This window comes from Pteropus medius, unplaced genomic scaffold (assembly GCF_902729225.1).
Source record: "Pteropus medius unplaced genomic scaffold, Ma_sr-lr_union100, whole genome shotgun sequence".
NCBI classification, from domain to species: domain Eukaryota; kingdom Metazoa; phylum Chordata; class Mammalia; order Chiroptera; family Pteropodidae; genus Pteropus; species Pteropus medius.
In genome coordinates, this window is record NW_024354500.1 from 14,313,989 (window position 1) to 14,326,581 (window position 12,593).

Sequence of the window (12,593 nt, forward strand, 5' to 3'; positions counted from 1 at the left end):
ATCATATTGTTGACTTAGCAGTTGCATGTATCCAGACTTCTTGGCATGTAAGAAAAGTAAGCATCCTCCCTTTCTTAAGCTTCCGTTGGTCAGGTTTTCTATCGGAGAGTCAAGTAGTCACTAAGCAGCAGCATGGTGGCCACTTATTTACTACTGGGTTGGTTTGCCACACTTCTATCAATTCAGCCCACATAGATTTAAGCAATCTGTTATAGAGACAGCTTAAGCAAGATCAGCATGGTGCCAGCTACCTGTATCCCTTGTCCCACAGGACTACTACATCCAACCCAAAGGGCCAGGTGATAGGCAACATGAACAGTGGGATGCTCTGTTCTCGAGGAGCCAACTCTAGACTCCAGTAAAGCAATTTTAGAGTCTTCAACTGCTTCTGAAGGAGGGGGACAAGGAAAAGTCCCATGCTTCACAGGAACCAGGGAAAGAGATGCGAAGCTGCCTTGTGGCCACCTCCCATAGGGAAGGCAGTGGATAGGAAGTAGCTTTGTGATAGCTCCTCACAAACTTGCTAAGTTCCTGAGAGGGTGACAAGACATTCACCAAGACAAGTCAGACCGCAGCTGGGCCTGGCCTCCATGATCTGTGTGGAGACCTGAAAGGGCATCAGGGAGCCATGGCAGAGCCCGTCTTCTATGAATTGCAGATAAAAGCCTTTTTAATTGAGATAATTCTCATTCTAAAGTGGCGGGGTGTGTGTGTGGCGGGGGCAATAAGGAAGGTGGAGGGTGGGGAGTGGGGGGAAGACTTAAGTTTGTGGAAGGACACAAGTTTTTCAGAGGAATAATATATTCTGCTTATTGTTTTATTTTTTGCTGAAATATTTCCTGGTATCTCATAAGACTGATTACAAGGACATTTCCCTGCACCCACAAAGTTAGTGTTGACGTACATTCCCAGGTATTTGCAAGGACAGATTCCAAGGTCTTATCTCTCTCTCTCTCCATTGGTATGTGTGTGTGTGTGTAAGCTAAATATTAGCCACAAAACTCACAGACCCTCAGCACACTGTAACAACATGCTTTCTGCAGTTGCTCTTCATAAGTGATGTGTATAATTACATATTCAAATTTATCTGCAGCCACACCAACTGACTTCTCTCATTCTTATTTCTTAAATCTATAATGCAGATTTTATAAAACCCTATTGTGAAATTCCAGGCTTAACAAGCCTTAAAAGACACATTTTTATAGCCATTGTATTTTCATGCCTGAAAGAAAAACTCAAATAACTGCAAAAGCAGAGGTTAGGTAACACTGCTTATTCATTTGTCACCCTAAACATTAGGTGGGAGATGTTACTGTTATTTATGTTTCAAAGTATTCAAGTCATGTTGCCTTAACGTCCTGAGGTAGAATTTATATCTGTATATGACTCATCTTAGCTTTCCATAAGAGTGAAAATGAGATGACTTTATTATTTTTGAATGAAGTAGATGATATTTGATCTGGAAGGGCCCCCAAATCCCACCCTTAACCCACCCAAATTTTACTAATGAAGGTAATTTCCCCAAACAGCCTGTTCTTGTGGCCCCAGGAAAAGAACACACATGGTGTCCCTGGGCCACCAATACATTCCCACAGCATGTTCTCTCTTGCACCATAAAGTCCCTTACAGGCATGGATATGGAAATGCCAGCCCACATGACCAAGCTCTTGTACAGCCAAACTTTTTAAGAGCTTTATAACCCCTTTTAACATTGTCCCCAAAAGGAAACAGTATGAAAAAATGTTCTTAAGGTCTAATTTGCAAGCTTCAAAAGTTATCCTACTGAATAAGCTACTCACTACGAATTTTAAAATTTTCTGGAAAGACTTGATTAACTTTCTGAAGTTAAAGAAGGGGCAACTCAAGAATACCAGGTTGAGGGGAAGGGAGAGCAGAGGCTGGAAGTGGGAGGATTTGGTGAAAGTTCACGTAGTGAGACCCCTCCCCAGCCCCAAGCTCAGCTCTCTTCCCTGAACACTGTAACGAGGCTTACATTCTTCAGGTAGGAAAGTGGATGACTCCTCTTTGGAAAGACAGGTTGGAGCAGGAGAACAGATGTACAGACACCGTCCCTACCTAACCCCACAGTGAGGTACACCAGGAAACAAGGGCCAGTGTCACACACAGAACTTCCCTCAGCTCTTGAGGGCTTTGCTCTTATACCAATAAGTAAGTACAGCCAAGGATAGGCAGATGTTGAGGGAAACTTCTAACATGAAAGACAGAGACAAAAAAGTAAAAAAATTAAAAGAGACTCAAAGGACTTGGGAATAATACAGAGAAGAGAAGAAACAAACACCTTCAAACATCTTATAATTAAACTCCTCAGAGAAAGACAAGAAAATACATTATGTCTATAAAATAAGAATGAAGCGCTCTTGGAAGTTAAAATTTGAAAGCTGAAATGGAAAAAGTCAGTAAGATTGCTAGGAGATAAATTTAGGGAACCAGATGAGGAAGTAAAACAAAACCCTAAAGAGTTCTAGTAGGAAAACAGAAAAGAAACAGTAAGAAAATTGGAGGCTCAAACTAGGAGGTAGACGTAGATATGAATTTCTGAAAGAAAAAAAAAAAAGAAAACAGAAAAGAGGAAAGTCCTTAAAAAAGTAATGAGACATTTTTAGGAACTAAAGGATGTTGATTTTCAGAGGCACATGACAGCCCAGTCCAAGGAATGAGAAAAGCCCAAGACTGGGGGCTTCACAGAGTTTGTTCAGAGCACCCAGCTACCACTTGGCTTTATTCGTGCTCTGGTCTCTGATGAGTCCCCTAGTTTTCTGCTAGGACGAAACTTGGTTCTAAAGTGCAGGCCACATGTCTGGGGCTGGACGGCATGTGAATTCCTTCCTAGTCCCCTCTGCTTTGGAGTTGGGCCCTACCTCAGTTGCTTCTCAGTTGCTAACGGGGGATCTGCTTCAATTGAGATGGCTCCTCCTGCCCCTCCAGTTTCTCTAGAATACGGCCCCCATGTGACCACAGCTATTGTTCCTGTCTGCAGAGTGCTATGTGGCTTTCTGCTCACCAGAGAAGTCTCTTGGATAAAGCCGCCACCTTGGCTGGACCCCTCTCATTCCAAGATTGAAAGGTCTTACATTCCAAGGCATGCACAATGGCTGAGTTACTTCCCAGTCTCCACTCTGCCCAGTCCTACCTTATACCTGTTCCCCACTGGTCTGCGTGCCTTGCAGCTCAGCAGCCTAGAGTGTTTATTTCAATATCTCACTATCTTATAGTTAAAGTACACACTGAGTATTGTTTTTGGACTATATATTTGGGCCAAGAAGAATGACAGGTCTTAAACTATAAAATCTCATGAAGTAATACCTGTATTAACAAGATTAGATTCCCAGAGAATTTGTTGTAAATCTTTCCGTGGGTCCTTCATTAAACACATAAGTCAAATCACCCAAATAAAGTATTTGAAAGAGAAGGCAGTGAAACAATAGAGAGGAACCAAGGAAAGCTTAGGGCTCTACCAACCACTCCTTCGGCAAGTTTCTATGGAGTACTAAGGATACAGCAGAGTACAGAACCAAGCCCTTCCCTTATCAAGCTTTTGTTCTAATAGAGACACAACAAACAAGCAAATACATTTTACTTACCTGTTTTATTTCTTAAACACACAGTATAACAAACAGTAACTCATTTAATCCTCCCAACAATCCAGAAAGCTGGAATTATTAACAACTCTATTTTTTGGAAAAGAAATCGAGGCAGAGAAAAATTAACTACCCTGCCCAAGGTTCTGTAGCTGGCAAGTCACAGACATAGGCAGCCCAAGCAGCTGCCCGCTCCAGGTTGTATGTCTTACCAGCCACCAGCCTGCCCTCCTCAGGCAAGAATGGGCTTTGGGGACAGCCAAGGAGAGTAAGGGCCTAGAGAGTCATATGCGGTATGTGTCACTTTAGGTAAAGAAGTCAGGGAGGACTTTTTGTGGTGACATGTCTGCATGGCTCTCGATTGTGTTTTGGAGCTCAAAGTTCTCTGGAAAATACAGGGAGGCAGGGGGATCCCTTTTCTCTTCCATCATCATAATTAATGTTAAAAGAAAATAGAAAGTTTCTTGTTTAGCAAGTGAGGTCAAACTCCTTAAGCTACAGCAAGGCCACTGTTGTCAGGGGCAGTGTTCATAATCACCCTGCCAGGAGCAGTTGCCATAGCTTCTTGGGAATTTTTATATCCTCTGAATGATCTGTGTCTAATAAATTAGATTCTGTAAGTGACATAATTCTCACCCATTTCAAATATGTGATTCATGTCTATGCTTCTTGTTAAGGTGTTAATAGTTTACCACTGTGTGACTTCCTTTGCTCGTATTTCCCCTCCTCATTCGAATTTTTTATAGTTGCTATTAAACATCACATCTGTAGGACTCTGGAAAAATATCACAGGCATAATCCAGCCAAATAGATCAAGCAAAGTTTTCATCTTCCCTTTACGTTGGCCTCTACATTTCGACATCTACATTTCTACATCTCACAATGCTTACCAGTGTCTAAATTTTATTTATATCACTGGATAATGAAATTGCAGAACTGAAGTGTCTAACTTCTCTTCAGTCCTATTTTCCTTTCTAAAATTGAAAGAATCTTAAAATGCAAGTATGGTGAGAGACTTCCCTGGAAATGGTGTGAGCACAGCTGTGGAAGCTAGCATCCCCATGTAAACTTATCTCTTCACCACTGAATGCCATAAGTTTTCATTAGCTAATCAATAGAAATGACATAATTGCTCAGGAGCTCAACCCTGATATTTAAATTTTCTTCTCCTCGACCTTAATGAGAACATCTATCAGAGCAGTGGAGTGAGGTGACATTTACAACACTGCCACTCCGTTCTATGATTAGACACAGATCGTTCAGAGGTTAGGTTTCAGACTGGTGGTGATTCCAACATATTCTAAACAGCAATTGCAGTAATTACAAAACTTGCAATAATAATAACAAATGATAACTTGTTTTTCAAACTACACCTTAATTAGGAGTAGCACCACGTAGTTGGTGGTATGGGAGGAGCTTCCGCTATATACCAGGCCCTAAACAAAAGGGGTGGGAAGGAAGGTAGGGGTTACTGGACAGATGAAGAAATAGAGAAGAAAATCAGGAGTTGAGAGGAGGCAAATGGAAAAGGCAAAAGCTACAGAACCTTATTAGTCAGGGTTTTCCACAAAGCATTAAATAAGGTCTTGTAAAAGATCGATCCACATAAAAGAACAATTCTTCATTTGTAAGTTTTTGGTAAATTTATAAAGCATGAGTCTGAGCCTTTAGATCAAGATATAGTCATGTTTCTTAATCCAAATTTCCAGAAAAATAAGAAACCAACTAATTCAGAATCTCAAGTGGGATGTAAGCTTCATATCTGTTGTAGGCAACTGAGATAGTATGAGGTTATTTGTATATAACATGGCATCCACAGGTGCTGTATTTGGGGCCAGTCACTGTTCAGGTATATTACGTTCTTTTCTGGACTTTACTGATTGAAAAATTGAAAAAATATTTTTGGAAACAGTTTATTGTTCTGATCTTGAAACTACCCCCTTCCCAACTCTGCTGACAATATCATGGATCCCAGTTACCTCAGCAGCCCCTCAAACACCTCTGCTTTAAGGCAGTTATATCATCATCTAGATCGGTTCGATTGTAGACCTTTTCTTAGCCTTAATTTTGACTTTGCAGCAATTTTTCCTACTGACATAGCTTTAGACAACGACTTAATCTGTTCAGTTTGTATAATTCCTTCTTTAGGCCCCTCCAAATGAGTAGCGGATCTCTTTTTTTAATTAAATTTATTGGGATGACGTTGGTTAACAACATTATATAAGTGTCAAGTGTACAACTCGGTAATATGTCATTTGCATGTTGCACCATGTACTCACCGCCCAAAGTCTAGTCTCCCTCCATCACCATATATTTGACCCCCTTTACCCTCTTCATCCCTCAACCCCTTTCCCTCCTGGTCCGTCTATCTTTATCAAGGTGCCCACCCTCTTAATCTTCAGCGTGTGGTCTCCTTGCTTCTACTAAAACTTCATCTGTGCTCATTTACTTTGAGCAGATACTTGAGGACCTATTTTTGGGGGGAGGTGCGGTGGGGTGACACATCTGTCTATACTTGTCTGAGTGGATGTTTCACCATGAGATAGCCAAGTATATCTTTTCAGTCAAGTCTTCCAACCACAATTTTTTTTTTAACAATAAAACAGGAAAGCTTTATTAAAAGTGATAGTACACTTACAGACATGGAAGCAGGCCTGAGCAAGAGAAGCGTGGCTCAAAGACCCCACAGGAATGTTGTCAGTGGCTGCAGTAGGACGTAAACTGTAGGGTGAAAAAGGTACACATTATAAAGTAGAAATAAGATAGAATCTAATGTATGATTCTCTGAGCTGGCCTTCTGTTCCAGTCTTCCAAACTACATGGTTGATCTTGACATTCGTGGGCTACTAGAATGTTTGACAATCACTTTATCTCCCTTTACCATAATCTTCTCCTGAGCCTTGTACTATTGCAGGATGCTGAGTACTCATGTCTCCTTCCACTTTGTTGGTTCCTCAATGAAACAGCAGCACCCACAGGCTGCGCATATGACAGCAGCTGGGGCAGCAGCCCCCAACCTCTTAGGATCTCACACCATAAGGCCTCCTGAGCCCATATGAGGTAATCTTACCAGCCCTTTTCCCTCTCGATGTCTTTTTTAGTAAGAGCAGGGTCCGAAGTGCTTATCTATGATGAACATCTCTATTAAAAAGAATTCCTCTAAGAGTTTACACTTACCATATCCACACTTGGCCTCTTGATCACTTGTCTGCACCAACTAAATCTGCTTCTCTTCCAGGCTTTCCTATCTTAATAAACAGTACTACTCAAATGGGTAGAAGATCTGAATAAGCATTTCTCCAAAGAGGACATACGCACGGCCAATAGACATATGAAAAGATGTTCAGTGTAACTAATCAATAGAAAAATAAAAATTAAAACCAAAATAAGATATCATCATATATCTGTCAGAGTGGCTATCATCAATAAATCAAAAAACAATTTTTGACAAGGATGTAGAGAAAAGGGAACCCACCCTTGGGATTGCATATCGGTGCAGCCACTATGAAAAACAGTCTGGAGGTTCCTCAAAAAATTAAAAATGGATACACCTATTGACTCAGCAATTGCACTTCAGGGTATTTGTCCAAAGCAAACCAAAAACTCAAAAAGATATATGCACCCCTATATTCACTACAGTGCTATTTAAAATAGCCAAGATATGGAAGCAACCTAAGTGCCCACCAATAGATGATTGGATAAAGAAGAGGAGGTACATATATACAACAGAATATTACCCAGCCATAAAAAATAAAATCTTACCATTTGCAATGACATGGATGGACCTAGACAGTATTATGCTAAGCGAAATAAGTCAGACAGATAAAGACAAATATCATATGTTCTCACTTATATGTGGAATCTAAAGAACAAAATAAATGAACAGATAAAACAAGAACAAACGCATAGAAACAGAGAACAAACTGGTGATTGCCAGATGGGAGGCTAGGGCTCTGAGTAACAAAGATGAAAGGATTAAGAACAAATTGGTAGTTACAAAATAGTCATGGAGATGTGAAATACAGCATAGGGGATATAGTCAATAATATTGTAATAACTATGTATAGTGCCAGGTGGGTATTAGACTAATTGGGGGAATCATTTCATAAATTATATGAATGTCTAACCACTATGTTGTACATCTGAAACTAATATAAAATAATATTGAATGCCAACTCTAATTGAAAAATAAAAATGAAAAAAAAGCATTACTCAGTTGATGAGGCTCTTAACCAAGGTGATCTTTCATTTTTCTCTTTCATTCTCACCCCATAGCCAAGCAGCCATAAACTCTGTCTCTGATCCAAACCAGACATCTTTGGGGAGGATTTCTGTAATAATCTCCTAAATGATTTTTTATATCTATTTTTAGCCCCCTTCCCATCACTACTCTCTATCTCCACATAATTTAGTCTCTACACTGCAACCAGAGGCTCCTTTCTAAAGGCAAATCGAATGGTGCTGCTTTTTTGCAGTAACTCTTCAGTTGCGTCGTTGGTATTTAGAACCAATCCAAAGTCTTCACTGTGGCCTCCAACTCCTGCATGATTGTATCCCCAGCTGCCTCTCTGACCACCATTCACGTGGATACCTTGCTCACGCTGCTTGTTACACTGGCTTCCTTACTGGTCCTTACACATCAATTACGGGCCTGCCATAGGTCCTTTGCACTTGTTCCCTCAGCCTAGAACTCTTCCTCTACACAGTTCAAGGCCAACTCCTCAATTCATCCACTTCCTTGCTCAGAGACACCTCACCTCTTGAGACTCCTATCCAAAATATCACTTTCATCCCCTCATCCTTCTTTATTTCTTATCATAGCATTTATGGATACCAAGTTTCATATTATGTATTTTTTGTCGATTTGTTTATAGTATTTGGCTAATAAATGAAGACTCCTGAGGGCAGAGATTCTGCTTTGTTGTTTGCGGGGTCCCCTATACCTAGAATGATGCTTGGCATCAAATATGTGCTTAATACATATTTGTTGAATGAATAGCTAGATGGGCAAACTGGAACTTAAGACAAACTGTGCTTGTTTTCCTGTTTTTCTCAAGGTCAATTTTGCCAAGGGTAAGGATAATCCAGGGTCCAAATAACATGGGCCTCCATGATTAGAAATCAGCAATAATTTGAACTCAAGTCCTGTTGTATCTTTTTATGGCTCCCTGTTGATGGTTGTAATAAAATTTTATAGTGTTCTGCCTGATGAAACTTTAAACTCTATTAAATTATTTGCCCCTCATGTTTTGGAGTGAAAATCCCAGCCCTGACCACAGTGGAGGATCTGTAGGAGATGATTTACTGGAATAGCATGTGTGCCCAACCTGGGATCTGTGCAGGAAGATCAATATCATTTTTGCTAAATTATGTTGCTAATGAGGACATTTCCAGGGAGTTCCAATGACAGACTCCTCATTTACTTCCAGAGCTTCATGCATAACTCCAATAGCCCCTGAAAAAAGCTTGGTAACATCAGTGCATAAATCACTCTTCAAGTGAGCAAAGAAAATATGTCATGACTTACATTTACCCCATGTAATAGTAAATGAAGGAGAACATTTATTATTTACTTACTTTGGTTACATCAGCTTTTTAAGTTTTTCTGGTTGAACTATAAAACTCTACCAAACATCTTACACTGACCAATATAGCAGACTAGAGAAATTTGCAGTGGCAATTAGAACACTTAAGTTTGTTACCGTCACATGTGTAAAATTGTGGAAGCAGCTTACATTCCTTCTGTTCCTCATTATACTAGAGATAACACTGTTAAGATTTCCAAAACCCCCAGCATTTCCAGGAAACAACAACTACAAAAGGTTTTCCCTTCACAGGAGAAGAAATGAACAATTTAAAAAATATATGTAAAACAAGATTTGACTGCTTACAAATGAATGTATAAAACAGGTAGCTTCTCTAAAATTCTGTGTATTTTTAAGTTTCTGCCTTTCTTTATGCATTCATTCCACAAATATTTGTTGAGCATCTACTGTGTTCTACACATTTTGCTAAATGGAGCCAGGGATATGCAATCTAGAGGACAGACATGGATGTAAACATATGTTATTTTTATAATTAAGTTAAAAGAATATATCCTCTCTGATGGAAATAACTTTGGTTTTCATAGCAGTTTGAAGAAGAAAATAGAGGAAGGGGTTGACAAAATTTCAAGAAAAATTTTGTAAACCAACTATTCAAATGAATTGAATAGTTAGGTGTCTCTACATGGCCCTGGAAGAACTGGATTGCAGAAGTACACAAAATATTTGCAGCTTTTAAAACTGGTCTATGACACTCCTAAGAGCACAGCAGGCCCTCAAATAATGTTGATTAGATGCCTACTTACCTAAGTCCTGTTTATATCGATTAGCCTATGATAAAATTGGTTTTGTTATATGTCATTTTGTTACAGTTCCAAGAAACTATCAGTGACATGAAATGAGGCCTTACTATATTTATTTTAGCATTAGAACATCTCTTCCGTGGAGTTACACGAACCTAGTGACCTCCTGCTTGCCAATGCCCAGTACCTCTGACACCTAGAGCAGGACTGGCAGCCCCAGGTGTGGTGAAGCCAGAGTTCTCATGCTTTCTGGAGGAAATGTGCAGTGTGCATTTTTGGAAAGCAATTTGGAAAAAAAATACATTCTCCATCTTACAAGACATTTGAAGAAGACATTGATCACAGAAACTCCAGATTCCCTTTTGTGTATCTTTTCCTTCTTAAAGATAATCTCCTCACTCCAGGTCACTAATGCTGAATGTTCTCTGTTCACAGGCAGATTGGCTCCTAGGACATGATTTGTTTGTTTTGTTTTGTTTTGTTTTGTCTATTTATTTATTTTTTTTTTTATGGTGACATTGGTTAGCAAAATCCAATAAGTTTCAGCTGTACACTTTAACAGTAAGGCATATAGAAGTTTACACCGTGTGTTCATTTCTCATAGTTAGATTTCTTTCTGTCACCGCATATTTGACCACTTTTACCCCGTCTACTCCCCCTCCAATACCCCTATCCTCTCGTAACCAGTAGTCTATTGTCTATGACCATGAGTCTCTGCTTGTTTGTCCTGTTTATTTGTTGCTTTTAGGTTTATATCCCGCATATAAGTGATATCATGTGATTTTCAGCTTTTTGTGTCTGGCTTATTTCACTTAGCATGATTATCTTGAGGTCCATCCATGTTGTTGCAAATGGCAGTATTTCATCTCTTCTTATGGCTGAGTAATATTCCATTGTATATATGTACCACAGCTTCTTTATCCAATCATCCGTTGTAGGACACTTCAGTTGCTTCCATGTAGGACATGATTTTGATAGAGTCACTGACACCAAAATTCAACTGCCTGATGTGTCTTTTTCCTTTCCCATGAACATTCGTACTAATAAGACTCAATCCTTAAACAAGAGGAATCACTTCTGAATTTCTTATTTTATCATCTGTTAATTGAAGACACAGAGCGACTTTCAGCTCTGACATTCTGTGGTTCTAGTGTGTAGCATGATATCTGTACAGGTATCATGGGGTGGAGAGGGAATAGTGGAGGGTAATATTTTTTGCGGAAGAAACTATTATCAGTAAGGGTGATTTTCCTTACAAGTAACAAAAAGCCTAATAGCATTTTAGCCAATAAAGTAATTTAAGTACTTATGTGACACTAAGTCTAGAGGTGAGTGTTTCAGGAGTAGATCAGCTGCTCCACCCTGCTGGGCCACTGAGTCATTCTCTCTGACAGGCTTATATTCCCATTATAGATACCTGAAGGTCAAAGCAGCTCCTGGCATAATATCCTCACTTTCAGAGAAGGAAGAGTAAAGGGCAAAGAGGCAGACTCAAAGGCATTTACTCCTTTATCTGGGAGAAAATTCCCAGAGCTCCCAGCAGACTTTCCTTACATCACATTGGGAAGAACTGAGTTATTCCCCACCTCTAGCAGCAAGGAGTTGAGAGAGACCAACCATAAGTTATCCCCTAGGGGTAGGCATGTTGAGAACTGAGCAAAATCGAGGTTTGTCAGCAAGGAAGCAAGGGATGTGTTTCTGGAAGGCAATCAATAGTATCCGCCACAACCTTGGAACCAGATTACCAAGCCGCTACTCTGAGTAGGTCTGTGGCCAGGCCTGAACATGGCCGAGTGAAATACCTGGGCTCTAGCCAATCACTTCCACTTTCCTTGAGTCTTATTGCTGCCTTGTAAATGTTCAGGTTAAGAGAGGAGACAGGTGTGTCATAGAATAGACACAATATTCTAAATTAAAAGAGAAACAAGGTGTTGTAGTGCTATGTTCAATTTTCTTATTCTCATCATGTTTTTTCCACATTTTTATTCTTTAACTTGGATTTATTCTGCTGAACATTTTTTTAATCACATCTGAAAATTGGCCAGAAAAGCAATAGAATTTTTTTGGTCGGGCTACTGTCTCACCAAAATAGTCCACTTCTCAAATGTTAGCTTGCTAAGAAAACAGATGGTTTGATCTGAGGCTTCTTTTATTGTATATAGGCTAATGTTTTCAACATCATGCCAAGATCTGATTTGTAATTTTTAAATTGCTGTTTTCCCAGCCTGAGCTTGGGATACCATCAAAATACTTACACAGCTTCATGAGGAGAAAGCAAAATTTTTACATGCGGTCTAATGCAAGAAAAATAAAAAATGTGTAAAGGACACATTTTTTCCAATTAAAATAAAAACAGTTTTATTGATTCTAACGGAGAAAAAAGTCTATTTTTAGGACTTATAGTACCTATTGCATTCAATAGAAGAATGTCAGTTTTCAAATTCTCACTTCTTTTTTTTTCCTGGCTATTAAAATATCAATATCTTATCATCTTTGGGAAAAAGCAAACTTAGGTTAACTTTTCTAATCTTTCATCTTTTATAATTAGGTTCAGTTTTGGAATTCATGAAATTTGTTCACAAAAATTATTTCATATTATCTTTCAATTAACCTGCCAAGAATATTATTATCATTCCTTAAGATAAGAA

General features: G+C 39.3%; 1 pseudogene; it reads right to left on the reverse strand.

Annotated features, from left to right (window-relative positions):
• Window positions 1-5,329: 5,329 nt before the first annotated feature.
• Window positions 5,330-10,256, reverse strand: LOC120595035 (parafibromin-like; annotated as a pseudogene).
• Window positions 10,257-12,593: the final 2,337 nt, after the last annotated feature.